This window comes from Athene cunicularia (genome assembly GCF_003259725.1).
Source record: "Athene cunicularia isolate RWA chromosome 10 unlocalized genomic scaffold, athCun1 chr10_part1, whole genome shotgun sequence".
NCBI lineage: Eukaryota > Metazoa > Chordata > Aves > Strigiformes > Strigidae > Athene > Athene cunicularia.
In genome coordinates, this window is record NW_020799112.1 from 4,959,859 (window position 1) to 4,977,372 (window position 17,514).

Consider the following 17,514-nt stretch of genomic DNA (forward strand, 5'->3'; position numbering starts at 1 on the left):
CATTACAACATGACAATCTTTTATGCTCAGAAAGCTACATATTGGACAAGAATCCACATAATTAATATTAATTGTAATAAAGTGTGACAATCAAGAAAGAATAACAGGAGATTCTGCTCATAAGTCAAGACCTCAATACAACGGAAGAAATAGAGCCAGCCAGAGATGGATGATGGAAGAACACTGGCACTGAATAATTCATGAAAGAGCACAGTGTATTGCATGGGAGGTCTGGAGCCTTTTAAAGGCCTGTGAATAGATGACAAAGTTTACTCAATTCAGGTAAGTAAGAGAGGAGGAGGATGGAGAATGTACATGTGATGTAAACTATTGATAAGAGTTAAAAGGTCATATACTTCTCATGTCAAATGTGAATGATCAGGAACAAAAAATGCCAAAATATATATGGAACTCCTAAGGAAGCAAAGCAACATACCTGCTTTGATAATTTAAAGGCTTGTTAGCCACATGTTTTTGGCATTTAAAAGAAATAAATTATTCCATTTTGTGAACAATATGTGCATAGGGTATTAAAACCAAGTATAGAGAATAAAATATGTGGGACCAGTAGGTAATATATGACATAATGAACAACAGTGTTATATAGTTTGGGTTATAATAGGAGGTGAGTGTGAGAAAATAAATTCTACTGGGTATGTGAATGTTATGATCTCATTTAATATTGCTTCAGGAAATTATGGTCATGCTCTTTAAACAGATCTTAAAACAAGGAAGTAAGGCTGTGGGGGATTGACTAGAAAAGATGTTTTGTGCTGAATGAGGATTCTGCTACAGACATGAACAACTATATTTACGGGGAAAACATATTTCTGTGGAGAGACCATTTGACTTGAAAGAAAAATAGGATTGAGTTTTAAGCCTTGCCAACAGGATTTAATAATGAACCTTGAATTCTGCTAGCTTCCTGGAAGTCCATTAACTTTGATCATCAGCATTGTCAGTGATCAGCTAGGCCCGTGCTCCCTTCTGGGGTTGTGAAGAGGCATAGCTGGCGTTTACAAGGGTCTGATGGATGTTTCTGGGCAGTCCCTTTAATTTGCTCAAACAGAACAAATCAAATAACAACCGCAATACATAACTTGGAAATGAGAGAGGTTTCCATTATTGTTTTATCTATGCAGTTATCAGTTTGCCAATTTCCTCCTGGCCAGTGAAGCTGTTGACTTTATTCTTATAAAGAAGGCAGAAAGTAAAAAAAATCCTAGGTTAAATGTGAGACAGGTTATGCAAGTAAACTCTGGGCTGAAGAGCATGTGCCAACAGTGGTGTGGAATCAGCAGCCTCTGGGTTTGGTGGCTCACCTTGGATGATGGGAGTGGGGCCGCAGTGGGTGGGCAGCTCTGTGACTGGTAGCACTAACACTGCTTCCAGCTGTGCAGCCTGGAGGCCTCTGTGAGTAACAGGCCTTTGAAACCTCGCTTTGAGATAGTTGCAGGACAGTTACTTTCCAGCGTAAGTATTCAAGAGTGTCTGCCTCAGTGACAAAGCCAAAAGCATATGAACCCATTCTATGAAATAGTAAGCACATGCAGTCTATGGCAATTGGTACAGCTCAGTCTGGTGGGTGAGGTAGTGTTGTACTGACAAAGTTGGGCTTGTTGGCACTGACTTTGTATTCTGCTCTGACTTCTCCTATTATAATCAGCAAGAGTTTTCATGAAGTCTGAAATTTACTGATGCGGTTATGATATGTCCTCTGTCAGATATTTGGATAGTAAACTGAGCTTATTTTACACTGTCTTCCCTTTCTTGTTTCTGATGTGACAGATTTGTGTTAATTATATAGTTGCACAGTAGAGGTTGTCACAGGGAAGTGAGAAGTTCTGGCAGCTGAGTAAAGGGCATTTGGGAACTATCAGTGTTGGGAGCGGTGTGGGAAATAATTTGGAAGCTGGGTATGAGCATGTTGTTTCTGCCTTCAACACTGAAGGAGCAAACAATATAGTTTCAATTTACAATTCAACTGAAATGCATGGATAGTTCATACTATATTACTATCATTTGACTTTCAACAAATACAAAAGTTGTGTTGGATGGTTCTCCTACAATTAGTATTTTCTTGATTATCTCTAACTACAGGAATTAAGGATAAAATTTTTTTGTTCTCTCATCTGGGGTTGTAGCTAAGTGGCCTGTTGGTCTGCCTGCTACAACACCTAGAAACAATACGGTAAAATGTTCCTTTGAGCAGGAGAGCTTATTTTTGCTGAAAGAGTGAAAATAAACATTGCAATTAACAAGATAGAGTTACTTTACCTGTGTACTGCACTAGCCTGGATATATGGGCAAAGCATTTAGAAGCTTGTTTGTTTTTTTCAGCAAGCTTTTGTATTTGAGAAGAGTTTAGGACAAGTAGTAGATTCCTTTACAACATCACATTCAGCATTTTGCTGTGGTCGTTTCTACTAAGGAGCTGAAACTTCAAAGTATACAGAAATAGCACATCTAGAAAACAGGGAATCAGTCCCTATCTAGGGAGTTGGGAAGGCATCCATAATTATGGCAAGGTGATCACTGAAGGTACTTCCTTGCAGACGTGATTGTAAGAAAAGATGGAAAAAGGCACTTAGCTGAAGAAAATCTGTTATTGCAACAGAAGTCTGTTTCAGGAGCATACATTAATCCTTGCTTTAGGTGGAGTTAAGCTTTTGAATGACCAGTAGGAGATGTCAGACAAGATGGTCTTTTACACGTGTATATGCTAATATAAATGTCATAATGCAAATTTAAGTACTCAAGAACATTATGTGGATTTGGGAAAATCCCTAAAATTTTAATTCCATAAGCAAAATATTATTTTGGCAGCACATGACAGAAATAATCCCGCTCCCAGATGTTTCCTACTATTGCAGTTGAAACTAGTTGCATGATCTTCAAGACAACTCTAAAATAGGACAAAAGCTTCTTGGAATATGAAGCAACTCAATTATACAATGAAGTAAAGAACCATGTCTGAACTTTTAACGGGACACAGTCTTCTGGAGAAATACAATGGGGAACAGATTCTTCACCAAGTTTTAAAGTCTGTCAATTAGAGGACAGCGTGAAAGAAAACTCTTGAAACTGAAGAAGGGAGAGATAGTCTTTATATGGATGCCATGACATACCGTATGCCTGCATTCTCAGCCTGGGTGCTGACAACTGACTTGGCCACTCTGTAGCTGACATGGAGAAGTTGGAGTATTCAGATGGTTTCTTGACCATTAAGATATCTGTATCCTTCTTAAAGCAAGAAAAATAATCTTGCTACACTTGGTTATATGCCTGTTTTGTCAGCAAGTTCAAATGCAGTTATATTTATTTACTCCAAAAACTGGGTCTTGATGGAAATTACTGGTGGCTGAACAAAATATACAGAAATACTTGAGAATGCATCGATGTATTATTGAGAGGTTGGGTATTACCAATTGCTCATTCTTTAGAAACTGTGGGGAACCCTCAGGTAGAGAAACACTTTAAAAAAGTATTAATTAAATGTAAATGTTTACTTTTATTGATGTTTTATTTTTTTGTTGACTTTTGTTTACTTTTATTTCAGTGTCATAAATTGAACCAGACGAAAACTGTTCATTACTGTTTAGAGTGATTCTTTACTGTTGCTTTAGTCATTGGAAACTGAAGTGTGTCGGTTTTATTAATATAAAGCTGTATGAAGGGAGCCTTATCCTCGCTCCGTCTAAACACACAGGAAATACCCTTCAGATTCATTCTGCTGCCTCTTAACAATCTGTAGTAAAAGCTGTGGCTATTCCCTCTATGTATGTCAGAAGTGGCTTCGCAAATCCGCTGCTACCGCTACAGAACTCCAGTGTCCTCAGGAGCAGGTGCAGAAGAACGAAATGGGACTTCCTAGGCAAATATGCCTATGCCAGCAAGTGAAGAAAAGCCATGCTGCCGTGACCATTCCACGCCAGATGATGCCTGCACACAGCCCGGTTATGGGGAGATGTGCAAAACACTGAATTTAACTTAATTTCCCAAGTAATTCGTAATTAATTACCAAGTACTTTGCAAAACAAATTAAAAAAAAAAAAACAAAAACAAAAACGAGGTGCCAGATAAACCGAGTATTTCTTAAAAGCTCTAACGGTAAATTATCACGGAATTAAATACTAGATTTTTATTCCTCTGAAACAGTCTGTTCGTGGCCCCTGGCCTGATGCGGCTCCTTACAGTCCTCCTGCCAGCCAGCAAGAGCTCGGTCCCCGGCGGGAGCCCTCCCCAGGGGTGCTCGGCGCTGCGGGGGGCTGCTGCGGCCGGGGTGGCGGCCGGAGTCACCACAATATGGCAGTTGTCCCAGGCAGTACCCCAGGAAAATGGCAAAGTGTAACAAAGACAAGGGGAGAGATGTGTGTGTATGTGGAGGTGACACCAACTGTCACCTGGACTGTTAACATAAGTGACAGGCTTCAAGTGAGTCATCTTGCTTACAGCTCTCTTAAACTACTTACATTCCTATAAACTATATTTTACAGTAATAAACTTTTTTTTTTTCCCCCCCTGCTGCAGGGCAAGTCCTACCTGAAGACAACTATGCAAGTGCAAGAGGGGATTTTCTCTGTGGCAAGAGTCATGTTAAAGATGGAAATTCTCACTGTGGACCAACATGTCCCACTTCTGTGAGCAGATTTTTGTCTGAAATGCTGAGTACTTGTGGATGGTGAATACAGTTGTTATAAGCAAGATATGAAAGCGCAGGGTATAGAAATAAAGCCACAGACTGGAAATAAGGAGATGTAGAACATCTTATAAAATTGTATATTTTCTGGTTTTGCTTTTCAGAGGTGTATAATTCTAGGTATTGCAAATGCTAAGAACTATTCCATTACCCACTGGGTGGAAGAGAAGGACACCTTGTTCATACTGTAGTTAAATGGTGCAAAGTCTAGCAAATTCCCTGTCACATGCACCTTTTCTCCTCATTCCTTCTGCCCTGGAGTTACCCGTATTTGTTTAATGTGTATGTCATACTGTAGTGCCTTGTATAAAAGCTTTGCTTAGCTGCCTACTTGAATGGGTGAGTGAAGGGAAGGAGGAAGATCTATTCTCCCTCCTGCATCTCAGTGTAGCAGTGGAGAGTACTTGTTAGGTATGCTTTGTTTTTTGGGGGGGTGGATCCTAGTTTAGAGTGTGCTACAGCTTTGTGGGTTTTAGTAGAGGCTTGAGGAGCACAATTTAATAAGTGGTCTCGCAGTACTGCTGATTCTAATGTCCTTTGATATTATGAGTATAGAGGATATCTGATATCCAAGACTGAAGAGAACTTATTTAGAATTTTAAAATAGTCACCCATAATAAAATAAAAGTACAAGTTGAGGGGGAGAAGCCCTATTGATGTTTGGTCATACAATAGTTACCATAAGGGACAACTGAAATAAGCAGCTTAGAGTGAGGCTGGATCTATTCCAAATACTTTTTACACTCTTATGAAAAATTTAAGGAAATAGCACGTTGAGCACTTTCAAATTTAATTATGAAAATATAAAATATAAAATCAGAGTGCCTGGCTGAAATCTCTTGGAGGGTAACAGTAATGGTCCTTTCTGCAGTTAGATGGGTTTTATTTTAGACAGAAGCCAGAAAATTCTAGCTATCTTTTTTTGGAAACATTGTTAGATAAGAAACCTGGTTTGAGTTTAATGGTGTCCTATAAGGCACTTTTTTCCCATGCCCTAGTGTTAAATGAAGGGAAAGAGGAAACATTTTGGGTTTATTCTTCTCCATATGATCCCAGGGCACTTCATAACACTCCCCTTATGTATTTCCAGGCTAATATGGCCAAGATATATAAACAATGCTTTTCTTCTGTAGTTAAATCCCTCTTTAATTATGGAAATACACTAGTCCGTCCTCAGAATGGGAAACTAACTCAAGCTATAAGCCTCAATTTTGACCTGTGACAATACTTCACACTTCTCTAGAGCTATCCGCAAGAGGATCTCCACATGCCTCACAATCCCTCACAAATTTAACTTGCCAGCTGTTTTGTGAGGTAGGTGAGTACCGTGTTAGTATGTTGCTTCTACAAATGGGAAAGCTGAGAGACATAATTTCTGCTTTATTGCCTGAAAAAGCACTTTGCAGAACATAGAGAAGACATGCTTGCCTGGAGGAGATTGCAGCATAAAGACAGACATAACAAATGGATACAAGACAACAAAAGAGACTGTGGTGAATGAAAAGAGGAGAAAGGCTGTAAGACCATGTGGTCACTTTGGGAGTGATATGCAAATCTTAGTACTGTAGCTGTGGATTTTATTTTGTAAGACTTCATATTTCTCAGTGATGTCACATTTGTAGAGCTGAAAAAACAGACAGGTTTGAGAAGCATCATGACACAGGTGAAATGATGCTAAGCAGCATATAGTTCAAATTGGTAGGAAGAAATCAGATTAAAAGTGGTTCATATACCACAGACAACAAAATAGAAAGGCTGGCATGCTAAGACTTGAGTGAGACTTGACTGACTCAGCCAGTGCTTGGGTTTAAGTGTGGGAAAAGCCAGCACTCTTTGCCTTTCACTAGCACGTGCTAGCTGCTTTGCTCAGGCCAGCCCAGCGAGCTTGCCCCAAAAGCTCATGTCGACAGTTCACTGGAGAGTAAAAGCAACGAGATACTATACCTCTACCTCAAGCTGCCTTTTTCGCATTTTCAGAGTAATCAGCTTTGGGTGATAGACATTTACTAGACAATTCTGAGGAAAAGGTAATGTTCTTTCTGTAAGATTACATTAGAGAGATCTGTTGTAACTCTGGAAATCCAGATCTATTTCCCAGTGTGGCAAACTCAATTTGACTTTTGTTGCAAGCCTCCTACTATTTGTGATTGCATTAAATAGTTAATAAGTAATCTGTAAACATATAGACATGGTGGCTCCAATGCTGAAAAGGTTACCGAGGAGGTTCTGAAGAGTTATGAAAACCCCTTAAATTTAAATAAGCATGGAGGGATTAATTAAAACGTGAGTGTAACTCTTGGATTTTGGATTTAAAAGTATGCCACTGTTACTTTTTGTTACATAAAGAAGTGTGAAATTTTGGACGATAACAATCTAAAGTATCTGCTTTGCTGCTGCTAATGATCTTGTAAGATACATTAGGTCTTGCATTAGCAGTTGTCTCCTGTTCTGGTGCCAGCAGAGTACTGCAACATATATTCAGCAGCTAAACAGCATTTCTACTCTTAGGCTATAAAAATGGGACCTTTCCACTTTGATTTTTGTTCTTACCTAGTTAAAGGCACAGTTTCTTCTATGAGAAGATATAAAGTGTTCAACACTGGAGAGAGGGCAGTGGCATCAATGTGCATTATTCAGGGTTCTAGAAATTGCTATTACTCTGTTTCATTTTCAACTGTAATATATTTCTGGATATAAAAATAAACAGATTGGTAGACCTCCATCCATAGGATCAGTTTTGTAAAAAGTTCCACGCAGAGAAGTGGAAAATAGGGCTTGACTGCTGTGTGCTAGAAACTATTGGCTATATTTTGATTAATATTTGTCACTAGCACCACTTTATGTCAAATGCTTATTCAGCTTATGATTTAAAGTCGTACAATGCACTGCATAATTGTAAGTAGGAGACATTTGTGCATCTGGTATTTAAATGGAGTATGTGTACTTTGCATTCCAGAGCATCCCTAAACACTGCTGTTAGAATTGTCATTTTAAAAATATGTTTTGTCCTGCTTTTAGAGCACATTTAATCTTTTCCCCATTAATCTGCTTTCCCTAAACCTTTCCCTAATTCTTCTGAAGGATCCCCCACCTGCTGTGCAGGCTACACAACACAGTGAATCTAATCATGTCTGGAATTATCATTTTTATCAGTTTAATCCATATTTTTCTGTTATTTGCTTTCCAAAGCCTTAGACATTTTATGCTCTGTGGTGAGTAATGGAGCAATTGTGGCGGTTAGTGTCTGTTCAAAAAAGCAGTGACAATACAGTTAAGATAATCAATTTAGATTATTTTCTGGAATGCAAGCATTAGTGTTCCATGGAAGCTAAGCTTGATCCTTAGATTTATGGAATATATTTTAAACTTCAAATTGTAGATGAGTAGAGAAATGTCCCTGTTTGCTAGAGTGACTGTTCTGAATTTTCCTGATCAACACTTGCGCGTTCTTGATTGTACACTCAGCGTTCTGTTACCTCTCTGAATTTGTTCACATGCTTTTTACATTGAAGCCTTATATTCATATTCTCTGGAAATCTTTAATGAAATTACTTATAGCTAAGACAGCACCTATTTTCTTTATGCTACAACTTTCTATCATGAAGCGCAGCTTCAAACATTTGAAGAAAGCACCAGCCTAATTCAGGCAGGTGCTTTTGTGAAGCTCATCTGAATTTACAGTGGTTTAAAGATGAGAATTTGATTTGGTGTTTCATCCTCTTATTCCTATTACCTGTGCTGCTTGGGGTCATTAGTCAGATGCTGGTATTGGCAAGGTTTTCATCAGACAGAAAGTAACTGCTAGCAATACCTTATACTAATTTGGAAGAGGATGTTTTGCCATAGATAAATGAAATGCTTTGGAGCAAACTAGATGACTTCATTTAGATGCCATAAAGGAATAGCTATGGAGGTGCCATCATGGGGTTTGGGTTTCATCCTTTCTTTCATATATATCAGAGCTGCTTCAGTCAGAGCTGCTTTTTCTCTTCTGCTCCTGTCCTTCACTTCTTGTTTTGCTGTGAGGCTCTGGGATGCTCAGCAACGGCTAGCTGCTTATCTACGTAAAAGTCTAGTACTGCTCCATTGGTAAGGCTGTTCTGTAAAAATGTAATTTAGCAGAATTCTTGCATAAACTATCAGACTGTAAAACATTTGCAGAGGGCTATGGTTAGTACTATTTTCATTCAAAGCAGGACATCAGGGCTCCAGCCACATTTCATTATCCATTTGAATAACTTTTTTCAGTTTAAAGCTTTCTGTCTAACCACGAGAACTAAATTAATACTAGATTCTCTCTCTGCCTAGTGGGAACACTAAATAGATAAATAAAAATCATTGCAGGATAATTGTAGGTGCTGTGGGCTGAAAGCCAAACCAGGCCAATTCAGCCTTTGAGCCCTGTCTGTCTGTCTGCTTTTCTTTTTCCTTGCCCGTCATAATAGGGTATTCAATTATAATCTTTTCTCTGCGTGCACAGTGGAGGTTTGCATACAGTGGCCCAGAGGCATTATTAATCTCAATGCATTTGGAGAGTGAATGAAAAGACTAAAGGTTTAGGGGGAAAAAAAAAAAATCTCTCCCCCCTGTAGCTGTATTCATCACTTAGGGTCTTTGTCAGAAATGTACTTTTCTTTCTCCCTCCCCCCATTCCTTGGAGCATAAGCTGGAATTGACTCCAGAAGTTAAAGGACAATGGAAGTATTAGCACAGGGATTATGGATCTTCATGTGCAAGCTGGGGGTTGGGGGAAGAAGGTAGAGGCCTGCCATTGGCAGGATGGAAATTTAAAATATGTGGCTAGACTAGTGTTTACCACTACATAAGAAAAAACAGTAGTGCAATCTCTTTTCACATGAAGCTTTCCAGGCCCCTGAAAGACTATACAAGAGTCCGTTTCTATAGCTGGCAAATAAATAATTGGGTTGCAAGTTTAGTGTGTCTAAATAAAATTTTAAAGAAAAATAGCATGTATTTGTGTTTTTTTCCCATGGAAGAATTGTCTTCTAGTAGCTTGTGCCTTTCTGTGATTGATTAAATGAAAGTCCTCTGGATAGGCTGTATGTATGATTCTTGACGGTCTCTCTTCTTTTTTTTGGAACGTTTCCCTGTAATACTCCCATGGGAACTTTAGGGTTTAGAGAAACTGAATATCATGGCTGCTATTGAAAGGGGTTTAGTTGAATTTAGCAGGGTATATAGCTCCATAAACTTGAATGAGGTGTTCAACATTATAGATCGATTCAGCATGATTTTCAAGGTAATTTTCTGCAACATGAGTAGCTTGGATCAGCCATGGAACATGATAGAACAATTAGCAAAGTCATCCAAGTCATAATCTCTATTTGTTGTAGGTTAACCGTTAGTAAATTTTAGCAGTTCAAATTATCAAACCAATAAATGTTGTTCCTTCCCGTAAAGACACTTGATTTTGGTGCTTTGACTTTGGTAGTCCAACTGATTGCAAGTTAAGGAAGTGTTATTGCTTCCTTTGCTTCAATGAAATTGATTCACCCCATCTGTAGTTACACAAAATTACTTACAGAGCTTTTCCTAGTCTTCCCATGCAGGTCTAGCAGATGCCCTTTGGTAACTTGTAGTCTTTAAAACAAAAGTAGGTATTTATTTTGTTTCCAATGTACTAGATAATTTCCAAATGTTTAGGCACTAAAATATTGTTTGGAAAGGTTTTCAAAGTCCCAGATTTGCCTGGGCATGTCTAAGTAGAGATTTTAGAAAAAATTCTATTGTTATGTTGCCCAACTATATTCTCAGTGATGTTTATGAAAGCTGCCTTTCTTATATGCTACTGGCTTAATTAAACAAGATCAGAAATTACTTTAATGGCAAATAAACAAATGAGCCTCCTTTCCCCTGCTCATCCTGCCCTTTTGATAGAACTGTTTCAATGACTACTCAAAAGGGAAAAAAAAAAAAAAATTCTAAATAATCTGTTAGGATGTCTTTAAAAAAACAAAAAACCCCAAACAAACCAAGCCATCAAACTTGTAGAATTCCTCAGTGGAAGACTTCACGCCTGCCTACTAGTAAACTGGTATTTTACGGAATCTGATTTAACCTGGATAATGCTTTAACAGTGTCTTCCAGCATAAAAGCTTTAACGTTTCACATCAGGACCTTGATTTACTTACCATCTGCTCAGAGGTCTGTCATCAACAGAGATGATTTCTAGCTCCCTTCAGATAACTGGCATTTGGCAGAGTTCTGCTAAACAGTCTATAACCTTGAAGATGGGGAGTATATGATAACTCATGCATATCAGTTAACCTTTAAGTGGCTTAATAGTCTCTTTTCCTAAATAAAACTGCCAAATACTTCAGTTTGGTCCTGGTTGTTCCTGATTTTTCTTTTTCCTCCTTTAAGTCAGAAAAAGCCAATGAGACCTTGGAGGCAGTGGAGAAATTATCTTCTGTCTTATTTTTATTCACCATTAACATCCTTAAACTTGCTTTTCTTTTTGTCTTCTTTTATGGCTTTTGCAATGGTGTTTCTATCAGAAGAGTTTGTCTGGAGATAAATGTATTTGTGTAAAAACTTTTAAAAAAGCTATTTTTGCTGTGTTATTCTAGTAAAGTCAAGAAAATTATTAGGATCAGTTTGTCAAAAGTCAGGCAGTCAAAAACCAACTGACCTCAATTTTAGCTTTAATAGTAAGTTTGACATTTCAGGAGGCTAATAATACATTTCTTAGGCTGTCGAGTTAATGACAGAGATAGTCATTCAGTTTAGAGAGCAGAAGAACATTTCTGTAGAGGAATCTGCATGCTTAAGAGTTTGTTTAGATTTATGTTTAGATGTTAAGACAAACTTACCAGTATTTGATTCAGACCTAAGAGTGCAAGGAGTAGTTAGACTAGAGTTGCTTCTAGACCAAGCAACCAAAAACTTTTGTAAAGTAAAAGGTTTTCTGTTAATTTAGCAGTTAGTTATAGAAGTTAGTGTGAAACATCATTCAAAATTACAGTAGTGCTTGAAGCAGTATGGATTCTGCTAACAAATAGTGTCATTTACCAGTGTGCACAGTAGAGTGCCCAGCTACCAGATGATGTCTCTTTCAATATATTGGATCAATTACAGGACATGTGGGAGGTTTCTTTCTGTGTATGTTTTATTTTTATTCTTGGTTCAGAATCTGCTTTTTTTCTAGATGACCTTTGTGACTGACTGGGTGGGAGGCTTTTTAGCATAAGGTGACTAGCTGTTTGTTTCAGACAACTGGAAAGAGTGATTACTCCAGTTGGTCCAATATCAACTAGAAAGAAGAGCTTGTGCTATGACCAGAACACTATATCTAGTTAAAATCCTTCTCTGGACTTTTTATATTATGGGGACAGTTTTGATTTTTTCACTGCTCCTATTTGTAGCAATAATAAGAAATGTAAGTCCAGGAAACGAATTTAACTGAGATGAGTTTGATATCTACTCTTCTACCTGATCTTTTAAACAGGTTTCAACCTGCAGCAGTCAAACGCCTTGGCCACTGGAAGAACAATTGCTAGAACCTTTATGTCTACTTAAAGGAATCCTTTTCAGCAAGAGTTCCTTATAACTTTTTTAGCCTCATCTCATTAAAAACTGTCAAAAATAGGTCAACTTTGCTTCCTCCTGTCAAAAGAAGCACTGAGCAGTTACAGAAGACTCGTGTGTGAGCCACAGTTATGAACGGGGAGATATGTACTAGTAGGCATGCTGCATCCAGAACAATGCTCAGTGTACTGTTCTATGGTTGTGGGCTTGCATTTAGTATAAACTTTTTTATTTGTAGAGGTGGGTGTATAGTATGGGGTGAAAAAAGAAGACTCAAATTATTGGAATCCTTGCAAGCTTGCCATACTTCATTTTTCCCAGCGTTTTTTTAGCCTGGAATGTCTGTGTGGTTAATGGATTCTTTATCATACTGTTTAGGAAACAAATCAGAACAGAGGGTAACTTTGAGGAAAAGGCTGTGTGCATACCACTTTTAGGTTTGTGTACTATGATGGAAGAAAGCTTCCATGTTTGCTTTGGTGTTTTTTATTCTAAATACTTCCAGCAAGTTAGCAAGGATTTTTCCACTACCCTACGAATTTAATATCCCACCACACTAGGTCTGACTGAAGTGACTGTCGAGTTGATTCAGAGCTGATAGCAGGTTACATCCTCCTTTTCTATGCATTTGACCAGTTCCATACTGGTTATTGACAGTAAGTGGACATCAGGTGTGTTCAGTGCTTCAAACAACTGAGTATGTCCCAGTGCTGTCAAAATGATGACGAATCAGTAGATGCCTAGCAGTTCTTGAACTATGAGAAAAATGGACTGGGGCTTGCTTGAGCTCCTGGTCGAAAGATAAGAGAAGCATAAATAATGAAAAAAGTCCATCTAGGTTCATGATACATGATTTTCAAAGGGAACATCTGACATCTCTCCTACATGAAGGGCTATCAGATCCACAGAGGCTCATGGAAAAGTCTTAATGGTGTTTGTTTCGTGGCTTTTACCTGGAGAACAGTTACTGAAGAAGGTGGCTGTGAGGCTATATATGCACATGGAGAACTAGGTGAAAGGATTAGAAACAAATTTGCTGAAGACACAAACTAGCTTTGAACGTTAGCAGCTTCCAATAAACATATGTCAAAAGAAAGAGCTTAGTCTAAATAGGACTGCCATTACTGTTTTTCACATACAGAGGTAGTGTAATTAGCTTAAAGTTACATAACAGTGCCAATCTGCTGTTAGGCCTTGGGAGGCTAGTCGGCAATGGAACTACGAACTGTCCTTCAGCCTTTATTTCTAAAGCAGCTGAGTTGCAAAAGGAGACTTTCAATGCTTAATTCATCAAAACATTCTGCAGTAATCTCTCGGATGCCTTGGATATCAATTTTAATGGCATTATGCCTGATATGCTTTGTTTTCCCTATTTAAGATGAAAAACTGAATAGCATAACTCTGAATGGTGTCCAGGTGCAGCAACACCTTTCTGTATTGCTTTTCGAATTCCTGACTATGCACTAGGACTGCAATTAATTTATAATAAGGTTTGGCACAAAACACCATAATTTGGCTCTCAAAGAACCAAAATTAGCTGAGCCATGATTAGCCTATGAATGTTTCTATACTGCTAGTGATTGACAGGAGTCCTGTGGACTTCATACTACAAATAGATATGATTTATCCATTAATGAAAGTCACTTTGTTTACTGCTAGGCATGTTAAAATAAGAAAAGCCACTCTGCAAATGCATTGTTCTTCAAACCCTTGAGCTTGTCGATTAATGCACAGGCAGTATTCACGAGCATCTGTTTGTATTGTAAACCACTGTCATCTCTGCTTATGCACATGTTCTGTTTCATTTGAGGATACATATGAGAACAGGTTATGAACATCTTTCATGTGTACAAGAAGTGGCCATTTGCTATGCATGAGATGAGTTTCTGTGCCCCAAAGCATCTCGTGACAGAGGCCAAATAGTAGGATTTTCAGTTTTTTAAGGTATTTAATCTAATTATTTATTGAAACGCAAGAAAGATTATATACTTCTGCAAAAATTGTAGTTTTCTGTTCTGGCTCTATTGTAGAATTCATCAAGAATGTATTTTGACAAAGCTTGGCATGTTCTTGGTGGGATTTTCAGAAGAATTAAGATCTCTGTGGCACTGGCCTACAATGGGTGAGTTTGAATGCTCAGTTCTGAAAATCTATATGTTTGGAGGAAGTTGGAAAGAAAACAGAGTATACCATGATCAAACCTGTCTAGAATCTTGATTTTTTTATAGCATACTTTCAGCTAAATTTCTGGCCTTATTTCCTTCAACTAATTAATTTTTTTCCTTTGTATCTACATTCCATACCCTGTATTTTTTGTCATGCACCATGAAACTCACTAGTGTGTGAATCTTCAAGCAATCTCTCTTTCTTACTTTGACCTTCTGCAAGGTATCCCTTCTTTGTTTTGAAGCATTACCTACACTAATACCTTAAATTGCTCTGACAGTCTTCAGAGCAAGGAACATGTTACACGAAAAGATCTGTAAATGTAAACCTCAAGTGTGCTATGTAAAATAGAAAATTTCCCTTATGTTAAAGAACTAAGGCTTCTAGATGTAAGGCTAGTTTAGTTATCTTGTTATCAGCCTCTCTGAGCTGGTGAAGTAGCACCAACGAAGAGATTTTCATCTGCAAATGGCTGAGAGAAAGGAAGAAAGAATTGTGAGTGAACAGAAATCAATTTCCGTTTGCTGATCCTCCTCTGGCCTGTGATTCTTTAAGTCATTCATGGATGGTATAAATTAGAGCAACTTAAAGGAGACAGAATAAATTAGGGCAACCTGTCTCAGAAGTAAGGAGCTGTAACCAGGTATGTGACACCACTCCCTTTTCCCATTTCCGTGCTGAGTGGAGCTCTGACACGGGGTGTGGGGGGGTGGTCCTTCCCTGTTCTCTTATTTTGTTCTAATAATTTTAGTTGCCAGAGATACAACAGCGTAATTATTTCTTTGGTACTTAATATTCTTTTGATACACTTTTTGTATTTAATTTTCTAAATAGCTAGTCTTTTTATCAAATATCCTGGGTATGTTTCCCTGATTTACTTTCTCATTTAAGACTCTAATGATCTCTGGAGCTGCCAGTAGTATTAGATGATTTTGTTAAACATTTGGAAACTGTCCCAGTTTCTGCTTCACCTTCAGAGGAGGTGATCTTCTGTTTAAAGTCTTCCATTGATCTTCTTTCTTTTAAAACTTCTCCAGAATGCATGGGAGCAGACTGAAAACGTAAATCGGGCTTATAGAAAATGTATTCTGGTATCCTTACTAAAAGTAGGCAAGTAGAAGATAATGCAGTCTGGTCATGAACTACGAGCTAAATGAAAGGGACTAGATCTTCTGTCATCTTGTCTGTTACTCTGGATCCAAAATCTTACAGCTCCACTTACAGCATGGTTTCTGTCTGGAGGTTTACTCTTCAAGCAAGCATATATACTAAACTTGTGTTAATTGAATTTGGTTGGATTCTTTATTAAATGGATACTCTTTCTTCTTTCCAAGTAATTCTTTCAGGTCATAATATTTTGCACTGTTTTCAACTTCTGGGAAGCCATTTTAATATAAAAAAGATTTAAAGGTTTTTAATATTACATAAGCTTTTGGAAAACAATCTTCATTCAGAAACTAGATTAAATTCTGCAAGATACTTTTCTGACTCAGAAGCGGGCCAGTCTTCCTATCACTATTTTGAGGGGTTTCCATGTTATTTTATATATTTCCAGTGTGATCAAAATCTAGCTGGAATAGCTAGTACCATCCTACGAAAAATCTACTCTTTAATGACGTTTTGCATTATATATTTATATTCTGGTAAGTGTAAGTCATGTCTTCCTCTTCAGAGAAAGATTAGGTAAGGGAATCTCTCCTCTGCTTCTGGCTAAGAAACTTCAGTGCAGATCTCTGGATGCCTTAGGGATGACAGGAGAAAAGATTTCAAACAATGTTGATTCTTGATCAAACTTGATTTTAATGAAAGTGTCTCTTAAAAAGAGTATGTAATTGACCTGTCTTTGTTCAGCCTAATGTGATTGAGAGGAGAATTAAATAATAACCCAGAGACATCACTTTTTTAAGCGTACAGAAACAGCTACTGTCAAATGTGCAAACACAGAAAGGAAGAAAAAGCCTCAAACTGCTCTTTAGTTTCAGCTGAGATGAATTACATCAATACATCTCCAGCAATTCTGAGTCTGTTTCAAAGAATGTTTTCAGTATAATAACAATATATTTTCTTACTACAATTCTGAATGTCAGGAGTGGCTGGGAACAAGTCTGACTAGAATAACATTGTCACTAGTCAAGTTTCTAGTGGGTGTCAGTGGGCACCAAGCCTATTATGCTGCAGGAAATTTTCACTGTAAATGTGTTAAGAGGCCGTTTGAGTCCTCCTGGCTTGCTGAGTCTCCCTTGCTACACATACTAGTGTGCTATACTTTACAAAAAGGACCCTGTTGTGCAGAACTGAAGATCTAAACAAGATAAAATATAGGCTAAGGATCAAGAAAACAGAAGTTGAGGTAGATGTCTTGCTGGAATCATCTGTTTCTTGCTTTATCAAATACTGAAAATGCAGTTATTTAGCAGGCATGCAGGCAAGAGAGTTCTGTTCATAAAACAAGGAACCCAGACCCAGAAGAAATGTTTTGGAGCACCATGTGGGAAATGGCCTCCCATTCTGGGGATAAGAAGCTGCAAATAGGAACCACTCCTGGAAAAAGCCTTAACATAGAAGGACTAACTACTAATCAGTCTGCTGAAGATGAGGCCCAGTTCTGCTCTGCTAATGGTCGGACTAGATGATCTTCAAGATCTTTTCCAACCTAGATGATTCTGTGATTCTGTGAATCCAACACAACTCTATAAATCATTAGTTTTGATTAATATTGTTATGGTGGGTTGACCACCAAAGCCACTCTATCACCCCCCCTCCTCAACTGGACAGAGGAGAAAAAATACAACAAAAGGTTCATGGATTGAGATAAGGACAGGGAGAGATCACTCACCAATTACTGTCACAGGCAAAATGAACTCAACTTGAGGAAAAATTAATCTATCTCCTCCCTCTCAGCAGCACAGGGAGACAGGGAATGGGGGTTCGGTCAGATCATCACTCGTTGTTCTGCCTCTCCTTCCCCCTCAGGGGGAGGACTCCTCACGCTCTTCCCCTGCTCCAGCCTGGGGTCCCTCCCATGGCAGACAGCCCTCCATGAACTTCTCCAACGTGAGTCCTTCCCACAGGCCTCAGTTTTTTGTGAACTGCTCCAGCGT